Source organism: Hyperolius riggenbachi, chromosome 4 (genome assembly GCF_040937935.1).
Source record: "Hyperolius riggenbachi isolate aHypRig1 chromosome 4, aHypRig1.pri, whole genome shotgun sequence".
Taxonomy (NCBI): domain Eukaryota; kingdom Metazoa; phylum Chordata; class Amphibia; order Anura; family Hyperoliidae; genus Hyperolius; species Hyperolius riggenbachi.
In genome coordinates this window covers 5,230,144-5,242,643 of record NC_090649.1, presented here as the reverse complement: position 1 = coordinate 5,242,643, position 12,500 = coordinate 5,230,144, and the positions used below count along the sequence as shown (strand labels likewise).

Genomic DNA, 12,500 nt, shown 5'->3' with positions numbered 1-12,500 from the left:
GGTTGATGTACAGTATGTCCACACATAGAAAATACATCCATACACAAGCAGGCTGTATACACCCTTCCTTTTGAATCTCAAGAGATCATTTGTGTGTTTCTTTCCCCCTGCAGTTCTCATGCACTGAAGTTTCAGGCTGCTCGTTTCTTCCTGCAAACAGCTTTGCCTTTGTCTGTAATTCCTCAGTATGTGAAAGCCCAGCCAGCTCAGAGGACGATTTATCCAGCTTGTAAAAGATAAGAGAGAAGAGAGAAGCTGCCCTAATCTAAATAATACACAGGCAGTGTGCACAGAGGGGCCTGGAAGGGGGAGTTCATAGCAGAACCACAACACTGAAGAACTTGGCAGCCTTCCAGACACAGGCTGACAAGTCTGACAGGGGAAAGATACATTGATTTATTACAGAGACTGTGATAGTAGAAAGTGCTGCAGTAAGCCAGAACACATTAGAATAGCTTTTGGAACTTGTAGGGTGATAAAAAACAGGATGCAATTTTTGTTACGGAGTCTCTTTAAGTCAAAATTTGCCAGGGGTATGAATAATTATGGGCAGCACTGTATATATTGATTCTACTCTGCCACCACAGAATCTATCATCTGTTGTTCTCTCCTGGTCTGGTGCACTGGTTCCTCCATCAGCGAAAGACACAAACTCCAGAGGGTCATTAGATCAGCAGAGAGAACCATCTGGAAACCCCTCCCTCCACTTGACCTCCTCTACAACTCAAGACTGCGCACTAGAGCGCTGAAGATAGCCAAGGACCCCTCTCATCCTGACCATTGCTACTTCTGTCGCCTAGATTCAGGGTGAAGATTCCGGGTCATCCCCACCAGGAGTACGAGGCACAGGAACTCATTTTTCCCCTCTCCCGTCAACCTCCTGAACTCCACCCACGTTCCACCTTCACCCCTCCTTTTTAGGTTCACAGACCTGACCCTGTCACAGTCATTGTGCTTGGAACTTATGGCACTGGTTGCCCTCATGGGCTCAACCCTCATAGTCTGTCACCTCTATCTGTAGTATCTTGTTAGATGCTTATCCTGTATGTCTCTTGTATATTGCACTATTGTCAGGTCCTTGTAGATGCTGAGCTCTGTATGTGCCAAACCCAATTCCAGGCATGAGCCTGTAATGCTTCGTGAAATAAGTGATTCTGATTCTGATATTGTCAATTCCGTATTTTGTACCAATTCTGTATTTTTTGTATACTGGTGTTTGTATTGTTTTGCAGTGTTTCTTACTTTGTACATTGCCACAGTATAAATTAGTGCTTTATAAATAATAATATTAATAATAATATAATAATAATAATAAGAAGAAGAAGAATATACAGTGTATAAAAGTCATGGTAATCAGTTATTATACTATTTATTGCCAGTTTCTTCGCTCCAGTAAACATGCTTTGGTGTTCAGTTCTGGCCTCCAGAAAATAATATAACATTTGGGCAGAAATATGCAGCCTAACAGCCCACCACTAGAGGCCAGTATGGCAAATATCTCCACAGCCACCATGTACTTTCCTCTGGTGCTCAGATAAGCTGGGATCATGGCAATCCAGACACTGCAGAACACCAACATGCTGAATGTTATGTACTTGGCCTCATTAAAGATGTCTGGTAATGTCCTCACCATGAAGGCCAATTGAAAACTCACAGCAGCCAGAAGGCCCATGTAGCCAAGGACAGAATAAAATCCCAGAAGAGACCCCTCGTTGCACTGAATGATGATCTTTCCCTGAGAAGAGTAGAAATCCATCTCTAGGAAGGGAGGAGAGATTGACAACCAGATGACACAGATTATGACCTGAATGGATGAACAAAAGAGGACCACATAGTTGGCAATATTGGCTCCAATCCATCGCTGCCATAAGCTGCCAGGCTTGGTGGCCTTAAATGCTATGTAGACCATGATGGTTTTGCCCAGGACGCAGGACACTGCAACAGTAAAGAGTATTCCAAAGCAGATTTGGCGTAGCAAGCAGGACACATCAACAGGACGTCCGAGGAACATGAAGACACAGAGGAAGCTCAGCATGATGGAGAGCAGAAGAATGAAGCTCAGGTTCCTGTTGTTGGCTTTCACAATGGCCGTGTCTCGGTGTGAGATAAAAATGCCTAATATCAGCATAGTTATAAGAGAAAAACCACCAGAGGACACAGAAAAGAACACAGCTATAATGTCACCAGTGTACGACAGAAAATCCAGCACTTTGGGGACACACCGATCCTTCTTCTCATTGGGCCATTCATCATACTGGCATGTCTGGCAATTTTCACTGTCTGGAAACAAAGACATACAATTGTAGTTATATAATGATCTATCCCTGGTACTGTGGTAGACAATGGACATTTATAATTGCAGGATAAATACATAAAAAATAAATGCTAGCTATTGCTGCACATGCCTTCACCGCTGTAAAATGTACACAATAATAAAAAGGCATTCTTATTTTATTTCATTCACAGCTATTTGACTCTCTCCTCTTCCCGGGTAAACATCCTGCTTACATCGCAATCACCAGGCTTATAATGCAACAGGTTATTTTTCTCGAAAGTGTCCCCGATAAAATCTCCCAACCTTCCCTTTTGCAATCACTTCTTTTGGAAATCTTTTTGTGTTTTTCTGCACGTTCTCCCCACATTCACAAATGATATCCAGATTATAGGAGTAACAATACCAACCACGCTGTGATGAGGTATGTTACCATGGAGAATTATCACAAATGACAAATCGTGGATTGTATGTACGTTACGGCCAGAATCCGAAGTCTGGACACTTCGGGTTCTGGCGAGTCAAAACGCGAAGTGGCCGTCTCACTGCGGTCAATGTTAGAAATAGAAAGATTCCAGGCTGCATAAATGCATTTGGTGGCCGGCTCGCTGCGGATAAATGTATCCAATGGTGTAATTGAATTAATTCCACAGGCGGCAATGTGAGATGAAGCTGAAGCCGCCTCTTTGGCTCTGGCTCCTCCCCCTGCCCCTCCTCTATGCAGCTGTGGCAGTCAGGGACACACGTGTCCCCCAGAGCAGCGGCAGGGAAGCAGAGCGGGGAGGCTGCAGACATGGCTTCTTCCGGCACCCGCTCTGCAGGATTACCTGCTGCTACAAACGAGTACCAAGCTTGCATAGGAGAGGAGCAGGGGGAGGAGGCAGAGGTGAATAGGTGGCTTCATCTCACATTGCTGCAAGAGGAATTCATTCAGTTACCCCCCCCCCCCCCGGGATACATTTGCCCGCAGCGAGCCGGCCTCCAAATACATTTATGCGGCCGGGAATCTTTTTATTTCTATTTCACATTTTGTGGTGCTCGGATACCCCTTTTCAAAATCCGGATACCCAGATAGCCGATCCGGGTCAGATATCCGAGTTCAAACTTTTGTGATCCGAATCCGAATCGGATATCTGACCTCAGTATCCGGGGTATCTGGCTGGATTCAGGTATCTGGATAGAAAAAATGGAAGTGGCCTTTAAATTGCTTTAACATTTTTAAAGGTAAATGAGGCATGTATCATCATTAACCCCCCCTCCCCCCCCAAAAAAAAATGGCTGTCAATTAACATCAGGCCTAGGTTCCAGACAGCGGTCGTGCAGCCCACATTGTGTCCAAAGTCCAATCGCACAACTGGGACATGACAGTTTTCAGCCAAGACACCTCCAGAAAATTATGTAGCAATTGTGTTTTGGGTTTAATATAGGTGGTATCAGTGGCCTGTGGCACCCTGTCCTGGCGGTGGGAGCTGCACAGGCAGCAAGAGCAGGGCAATGCAGCAGCAGCAGGTGTAACGTGTGCCAGGAGCATGCTGGACGTGGCAGGTGGCAATTGGCACTTGCCACGTGTCACGTGGCACTTGCCACGTGTCATTTGCCAAGTGTCACGTGCCACTTGGCAAGTGCCACGTGACACGTGCCAAGTGACACGTGACATGTGGCTAGAGTTGAGCCGAAATTTTCGTAATTTCGCATTACTATAATTACGCATGCGAAATTTGCGATTATGATGCGAAATTCTTTCAAATGCGGAAAATGTTTTTTGCACAGGTAACAATATTGTATTATTTTCATAGATTCCCCCAAATGGGAAGAGTTTTACTTACTTCGTTCTGAGTGTGGGAAATATAAAAAAAAAATGACGTGGGGTCCCCCCTCCCAGACCTCTTTAACCCCTTGTCCCCCATGCAGGCTGGGATAGCCAGAATGCGGAGCACCGGCCGCGTGGGGCTCCGAACCCTGACTATACCAGTCCGCATGGTCCATGGATTGGGGGGTCTCAGAAGGGGAGGGGCAGCCAAGCTTTCCCCTCCCCCTCCGAGCCCTTGTCCAATCCAAGGACAAGGGGCTCTTCTCCACCTCCGATGGGCGGTGGAGGTGGAGACCGCGATTTCCTGGGGGGGGGGGGTTCATGGTGGCATCTGGGAGTCCCCTTTAAAAAGGGGTCCCCCAGATGCCCACCCCCCCTCCCAGGAGAAATGAGTATAGAGGTACTTGTACCCCTTACCCATTTCCTTTAAGAGTTAAAAGTAAATAAACACACAAACACTTAGAAAAAGTATTTTAATTGAACAAAAAACATAACCACGAAAAAAGTCCTTTAATATTCTTAATTAACCATTAATACTTACTTGTCCCTTTAAATAAATGATCCCACGCAATATCCTCGGAAATTGGCTAATCAGTTACAATGTAACAAAGTTATTACAATGTAACAACTTTGTTACATTGTAACTACGCCGCACCCGACGTCACTCGACGCTCAGCCGCTGTATACACTTACGCGTCCGTGCAGGACGCTAAGTCCCCGCCGGCTCCCGCTGTCCACCCCGCCCACATCTGTCACCCACATGTCACCCACATGTAGGTGACATGTGGGTGACATGTGGGAGAGGCGGGGAGGGCAGCGGGAGCCGGCGGGACTTAGCATCTTTGTATTTGGGCTCCAAGGAGCCCCATTGGTCCTTAGCAGACCAATGGGGTTCCTTCTGATTTAAAGTGAATAGGCTACATTGGCACACTGTACACTGCAGAGGTTCCGGATGTGTGCTGGGCCTTTAGGCATGCTTTGCCTGTTCAGTGGTGGTGCATCATGGGACATCTCTCTTGCTGACATGAAGCAAAATATTTGTAACCACTTTCTGTCTTAAAGAGAATCTGTACTGTTCGATTTGTACAATAAAAAACATACCAATCGAGTCCCTGTGATCTCCTGGATCCCTCTTTGCTGTTTCTGCCGCTCTCCGTCACAATCCTGGCTTTTAATCGCCAGTGTTGGGCAGTGTTTAAAAAAAAAAAAAGCCTGCTAACCAGGAAGTGATATATATATATATATATATATATATATATATATATATATATATTATGTTACAGTATACTACAAGTCTTTATTACATAGTGAACTCCAGTCAGGGATTCTCAGTTTCTCAGCATGTGCAGCTCCCTCCCCCTCAGACAAGCTGAAACGGAGAGCAGAGAGCTGTCTGTGACTAATAAGCAAAGCACACACACACAGAGCCTGCAGGGGGAGTGGAGAGGACGTGCATAACTTTTCCCTATCACAGCAGAGGCAGTGCATTCCTCTCTGGGTTGACAAAGCTTGACAAAGAAAAGAAGATCAGATATATTACAGAGACAGTGCAACTAGGAAAGGCTGCAGTAATCCAGACCACATTAAAACAGGTATAGGATAGAAGAAATAAGGCTGAACATTTTGTTGCAGAGTCTCTTTAAGGAATCACACTTATATTTAGCATTATTTGTGCATAGGTTGCATATTGTCTCCTTAATTCTTTAACTTGTTTGCCAAATATGCAATGTGGAAAGCTGTTTTAGATGAGTCACATTCTGAAAGTAAAATAACTGGCAGGAATATTAACCATCTGCGATATGACGGTGATACCCCTCTGATGGCTGAAACTGAGGAAGAATGAACAAGCCTAGTCACGAACGACAAACAAGAAAGTGCCAAAGCTGGTCTACTGCTTAACATCAAGAAAACTAAAGTCATGCCATCTGCTCCAATGAACCATCTGCAAATAGATGGAGAAAAAGTAAAAGTTGCAGCAGATTTTGCCTCCCTGGGATCACAAATCTGTGGCAAGTTTTGCATTACCAATAAGGATTAGGATAGTTAGAGCTATGGTCTCCCCAGTAGTAACATATGGCTGTGAAAATTAGACTATAAATACAGTCATGTGGAGAAACATGTATGCTTTTGAACTGTAGGAGTGGAGAAAGCTGCTGAGAGGTCCCTGGACTGTCAGAAGATCTAACCAATCAATACTTACAGGAATAATGCCACTGGAAAGGCTGACACTACTATTAAAACTCAAATAATTTGGTCACATAATGAGAAGACTGGATTCTTTGGAGAAATCCTTGATACTTGGAAAATGGAGTGCAAAAGAAGAAGAGGATGGCAGAGGCTAAGATGGATGTACAGCAGACGGGAAGCTATGAACATGCCTATGCAATAGCTGAAAGAAGCTGCAATTGGCAGACTCATCTGGCATGCAAAAGTACATATGGACTAGAAAAGTCAGAGTCAGCTAGATGAATGAGGAGGAGGAGGATGCATATGGTAACATATTTACATTAATCAGCCCTTCACAATTATCTGCATGGCAAGTTGTACTTTTTACCATAAATATACTGAAAGTTCCTGCCTGGTTCATGGCTGGCTGCATCCAGTAGCTCCTTATTTCCAGTAGAGTGGGTGTTCCATCCCAGACACACAGCAGCTCAACTGGCAGTGTGACACTGTTGCACCATGTGACCTCCATTCTATTTGGAAAGCATTTCCAAGCACTTCCTGCGTGCAAAAACATTTATTTTCACTGCAGAGAACAGTTCTGGATAGCTTATTGCTGGTCAAATGTAATAATTGCCAGCTGTAGCTCTCTGTCTGCTCCCTTCACTCTGCCCACCTCCTTTTCTGCTGAAATGTCTCAGGGCAATGTGTTTATTCAGCAGAGGGAGGGATCAGAATGAAGACACAGGCAGAAAGCTGTTCAGATGGCAATAGTTCCATTTGCTGATGAGCCAGAGATAAGCTATCTTATACTGTTCTCCGTAAAGTGTCTCACAAGATGTCTACTCTGTGCTGTATAAATACTAAATAATTATAATTCACGCAGGGGATGCTTGGAAATGCTTTCACATACTCTTTTATGTACCTAACATTTTAGTTTTGGGAGTCTAATCTCACTTTAAAGTGTACCTGCAGTGAAAACTGCAATAAAAATTAGATACCCCAGTAGTAGTAAGCAGAGCCGGGACAAGGTCCTCCAGCACCCAAGGCTGAGACACCAAAGTGCGCCCCTCCATCCCTCCCACCCCAGCCATCATACACTGATTGCTATTAGACTAAGAGGCACCCACGGCCCCCAACACCTTAATCTCTAGTTATCTGGCTTGCAGTCACTGCCATGTATCCCCTTTCCTTATTTCTCTCTGCTTCAATCACAATAGGGGAATGATAGCTGAATGAGTTGAGCACCCCCTCCTACACTGCGTCCTGAGGCTGGAGCCTCTCTTGCCTCTGCCGCGGCCCAGCCTTGCACCCCCTCCTATACTTCACCCTGAGGCTGGAGCCTCTCTTGCCCCTGCCTCGGCCCAGCCCTGGTACTAAGGCTCAATGAGGATGAGGAAAACCGCTGGAGCATCCAAAGGCTTCCCACTACTTAGGTGAGTATGAAACTTTTCACCTTTTATTCCTTAGAGGTTTGCTTTAATAACTTTGCTTAACAATTTAGGAGCTGAACATTTGAGAAATATCTTTTCGTGTGACTGATTTGTGTCATCATGTTTTGATGTGTTTATAAGGAATGGTAGTTCATGAAATGCAGATCTGCAGAGCATGCGCAGAGAAAGCTTGGAGCGGATGTGGGAAGTGGTTGGAAATGAAATGATCGAGCAGCTCCTGATACAGAACGCTAGTTTTATGGACTTGTTTAGAGGCATGGTGTAATTGTCTATGGTTTATGTGCCATTCTGTCTGTTGCTATGACTGTGACCTGACTATGAAGGTGCTCTTCCTGATTATATAGATCAGATTCGGGGAGACTCGTAGCAGAAGTAATTCAGGTGGATATCCGGTGATTGCTGTTTATCTGAAAACTGACACCAATTCAAGCAGGACTAATCTTATTATTTGTCGCCCCATACACACGCTCAACCAAGGGTGCTAAGTACAAAAGAGAAGGCAAATTTAAGCCATAAAAAGATATGCTTTGACGTGCACAATACATACCGCACGACTAGGGATGGTCAGAAATGGCAATTTCCGATTCCGCGGTAAATCCACATTCCGTCATGCACCAATTACCGATTCCGCTTTCCGCTACCAATTTCCGCATTCCGATGCGGAATTTCCGCCGGAATTTGCGGAAATTCCGCCCGACTTTAACATCGATTTTCTCAAAAACTATAAGGTCTTTTTGAAAACTTTTTTTGCATCTTGTTCAGAAGATTGTGTTTAACAAACCTTGATTTTTACTGTAATGTAAATGCAGGAAATAGGCAGATGCAGATTTTCTGCATTTTACATTACAGTAAAAATCCGCCGAATTTTGCGGTTAATAGCAAAGCCCCCGTAAGTCCTAGAAACACCAAATTGTCAGGGTTTATTAAACAGAATCTCCTGAACAAGATGCAAAAAAAAGTTTTCAAAAAGACCTTATAGTTTTTGAGAAAATCGATGTTAAAGTCGGGCGGAATTTCCGCGATTTCCGGCGAAAATTCCGCGATTTCCGGCAGAAATCCGCCTAATGCACTTGCATTACCGATTTCCGCATTCCGATGCGGAAATGCAATTTCCGATTGGAATTTTGGAAATTGCATTTCCGCGGAATCCGAATGAGCATCCCTACGCACGACAAAACAAGCGACTTCCTTAAAGTGGTTCCGAGGTGAACCATTGCATAATTGTGTTCCTTTCCTATAGTTTATAGGGCATTCCTCAAGCCAAATACTTTTGTTTTTGTTTTATTACTCTAATTCCCTATAAACTAAGCAAGCCTCGCCCACAGGTTTTCAGAGAGCCTTGGCAGTAGCAAGGGCTCATGGGAGCTCAGTCTGGGCAGGAGGAGGGGGAGGTATTACTAGCCAGAGATTTCAGAGGCAGAGGGGAGGAGGAGGGGGATTAATTTTTTTTCACAGGCTGAGTGCTGAAGATGCAGATAAGCCTGCCTGTGTGTAATGTTTACAAACAACATGGCTGCTGTCATTGTATCACAGGAAGAAATAATCATATTCTATTGAAGCTGTTTGCAGCTAGATTTGCTGTGTAAACCATCTAAACTTTAGATAAGATATATAGACAAGTTACTTGTTATAGTTAGTTTTTCATCTCGGATCCGCTTCAAAGACTTTGGTGTTTACCAAATTGTTAAAGCCCCACTGTTACTTCTCTTCACCATAGTACATATAGCATAATCATACTAGATATGTGTACACATTCACAGATTGCAGACGTCTTTTCACCATCTTTTCCAAAATCAATCCGACAGCTGGAACGATTCAACCTCTTCCTATCTGTCGATCTCGCTCAGTCATCTGCATGTCTACATGTGAAGACTGTCATTCAATTTTCCCAAAGCGTTTGATTTTCGCTCACTGTAAAAGATGGCGGTTGAGCGTCTGTATGGGGCGTTACATTACTGTAGGATATATATGAGCTTAATATGTATTAATACCAGCAGCACTATATACCGGTGACATTGGAGATCTCCCCGGCTGAGCACTCCGCACAGTCGTAGCAGCAGGAGTGGATCCCGGATCTCGGCACTTTCCTGCTTCCCGGCAAACACGTCTCTGAGCACTGAGACCTCGGGACCTGAGGAGAAGGACAAGGTCATCACAGACAATTCACAGGTGAAGCTCGAAGAATTAGAATATCGTGTAAAATTCCATTTATTTCAGAAATTCTACTTAAAGAAGGAAACTAAGATATGAAAGAGGAGCCCTGTGCAGGTGTTTGGGTGAATTAGCTGATTACAGTCTGACACATTGATTCCAGAATATTGAGCCTTTGCACTATATCTTAATGGGCTGAGATTTCGGGGTTTTCTTAAACTGTAAGCCAAGTAAAATGCAGTAAATTATTCAGGATAGCCATTTTTATAGTAATTTTCTAGCATCAGAAAAAAACGTCCTCTATCTATATATTGCTGACGTAAAATACTAAGTGAAAAAAAAAGAAAACCCCTAAAAAAAGAATAAAATAACTTTAAAGGAACAGTTTCAGACCAAGTGTTCTAAAATGACAGTGTGCAAATAATGTCTAAGTAGCTGTGCAAACATTTTCCTACTTTTCATGTTAAATATCAGAGGCAAAAGCTGTAATTCATTGTGTGCAGATTTTAGCTACATTTGGAATGTCTCATTTGCAGAGGTGAAACTCTGCAGTCTGGAATGCTAAGAACAGTGTAATATTGAAGTAGAGCTATAAGCTATGGCTCTGGTGTCAGGTTTCACACACTATTACAAATGTTTATGCTGCACGTAAGACACATTTCCTTTGCTTTCTGCAGACAGCTCAGTCAATGACAGGCCGCTGCCGAGAGCTTCCCCTCACACACAGGATTAACAGATGCAGTGTGAGGGAATTACCCCCTCCCCTCATGATGTAGTCCGTCAGATTTTGGCGTCACTAAAGTGTGAATGGAGTTTGATAACAGTAAACAAAGAGATAAGCATTCAAATGTATACACTAGTACTTAACAGCACTTCCCAAACTATTTTTATGTTAATTGATAGTGTTCCTTTAAGAAAAGTTTGAAAAGGTAATTAATGATCTTACCTAAGAAAACAACTGGCAACAGGTAAAAAGGGTTTATTACAGCGTCAGATGACGTTTCATGATATAAACACCTCAGGTCAGTTAGGTGCCCTTGCCACTATTGTATCTATTGCCAGTTGTTCACTTGAGGGACGCTCATCACTTACCTTATTAAACCTTTATATTTCTCATTCCAATCATTCTTCTAAGGTATCAGTTGCCCAGATTAGCATCCCTTTTGATAGGTCTTTTTAATTGTTTAAAGACGAGACTGAAGATCACTAAGTGGAGAACTGATCTATGGGAGAGAGAGTACAGATGGTATTTTACTTCACTCTTAGGGCTTGATTCACAAAAGAGTGGTAACTGATAGCAAGGCCGTTTTCGCGAGAATTTTTGTGTTGCGCGCGTTTGCGAATTTTCACGTGAAACGATAACGTTTTTGCATGCAATTGATATCGTTTGCGTGCAGAAATTGATGTTTGCGCTCTAAACCGTTATCGTTTTGCATGAAAATTCACAATCGCGCACAACAAGAACATTCGCGCAAAAACGGCCGTGCTATCAGTTAGCACTCTTTTGTGAATCAAGTGTCCATCTTTGTTGTCATGTACAATGTGAGAGAAATGAAAGAACGTCTGTGGTAGAGAAGAGATCTAACCTCGTTACTGCCATATTTCCATAGAATGGCTTCCACTCTGATGGAGAATTCCGGGAGAGACTGGTCATAGGTCCGGGTTTTGCCAATAAAGTACACAAACTTAGAGTCATTCTTAAAAGTTCTCCAGTTCCAAATTTCGAACGGTGTGACAAATTCTCCATGTTTATCGAAGACCAGATCCCCGACCATGCGTCTCTGAGCTTTCATCCAGTAATGAAGCTGTTTGTTGGGTAAAGAACCTATATAGTTATTTTAGCAGAATATGTGGTGAAAATCAGTTTATACGAAGCTCATAATACATACATAATACAGCCAGGAAAATGGAGAGATTTCAGATGAGTGATTTACTTTTATGTGAAATATTAGGTAACTATTATTATTATTATTATTATTATCAATGTTATCAATGTTCTTGATGTTAAACTTCCCCACCACAGGTTTTGAAATAAAGGTGTATTTTTTTCCATTTAGTTGTATTTATTTATTTATTTTTACTATATAAATTCAAATCAATTATAATAAGCCTTTATTTGCAAAAATAACAGTAATATACCGTATGATACACATATGAAAAAAAATCTAAATCCCTAAGGTAATTATATATGTATTGTTTTTAACAAATCTTTTATGGTTGCTGCTATGGAAGAGGGGGGATAATGGGATACTAAACAAAGGGGGTTGATTTTTTTTTTTTTTTTTTTTACTGTAGTTTGCTTATATGGGTGCATTTTTACTTTTTGGCCACAAGATGTCACCACAGTTTTTTCCTATGTACTGTGAACAGTACACAGGAAGTGTCATGTATGTGTTTCTTACTTTCACTTTCAGAATGAACACTAGCATCTCATTGATGCCGATTCATTATCTTTATTCATTACAGGCACTTTGATTGGCTTTGGGAACACATGTTCCCTTTCACCGATCACAGACCAGCAGGACTGCAGAGGAGGCAAACAAGAGAGCGATCACGAGCGGTGGTGTAAACAACATGCACATCTATGCCCCTGGTTCTTAAGTGAAGGACATATATATATATAGCAGCAGTGGGGAAGAGGTTAATATTA

General features: G+C 42.8%; 1 pseudogene; it reads right to left on the bottom strand.

Moving 5' to 3' along the window:
* Positions 1 to 1,369: 1,369 nt before the first annotated feature.
* LOC137571081 (vomeronasal type-2 receptor 26-like) overlaps positions 1,370 to 12,500 on the bottom strand; it is a 125,263-nt pseudogene continuing 114,132 nt past the window's right edge.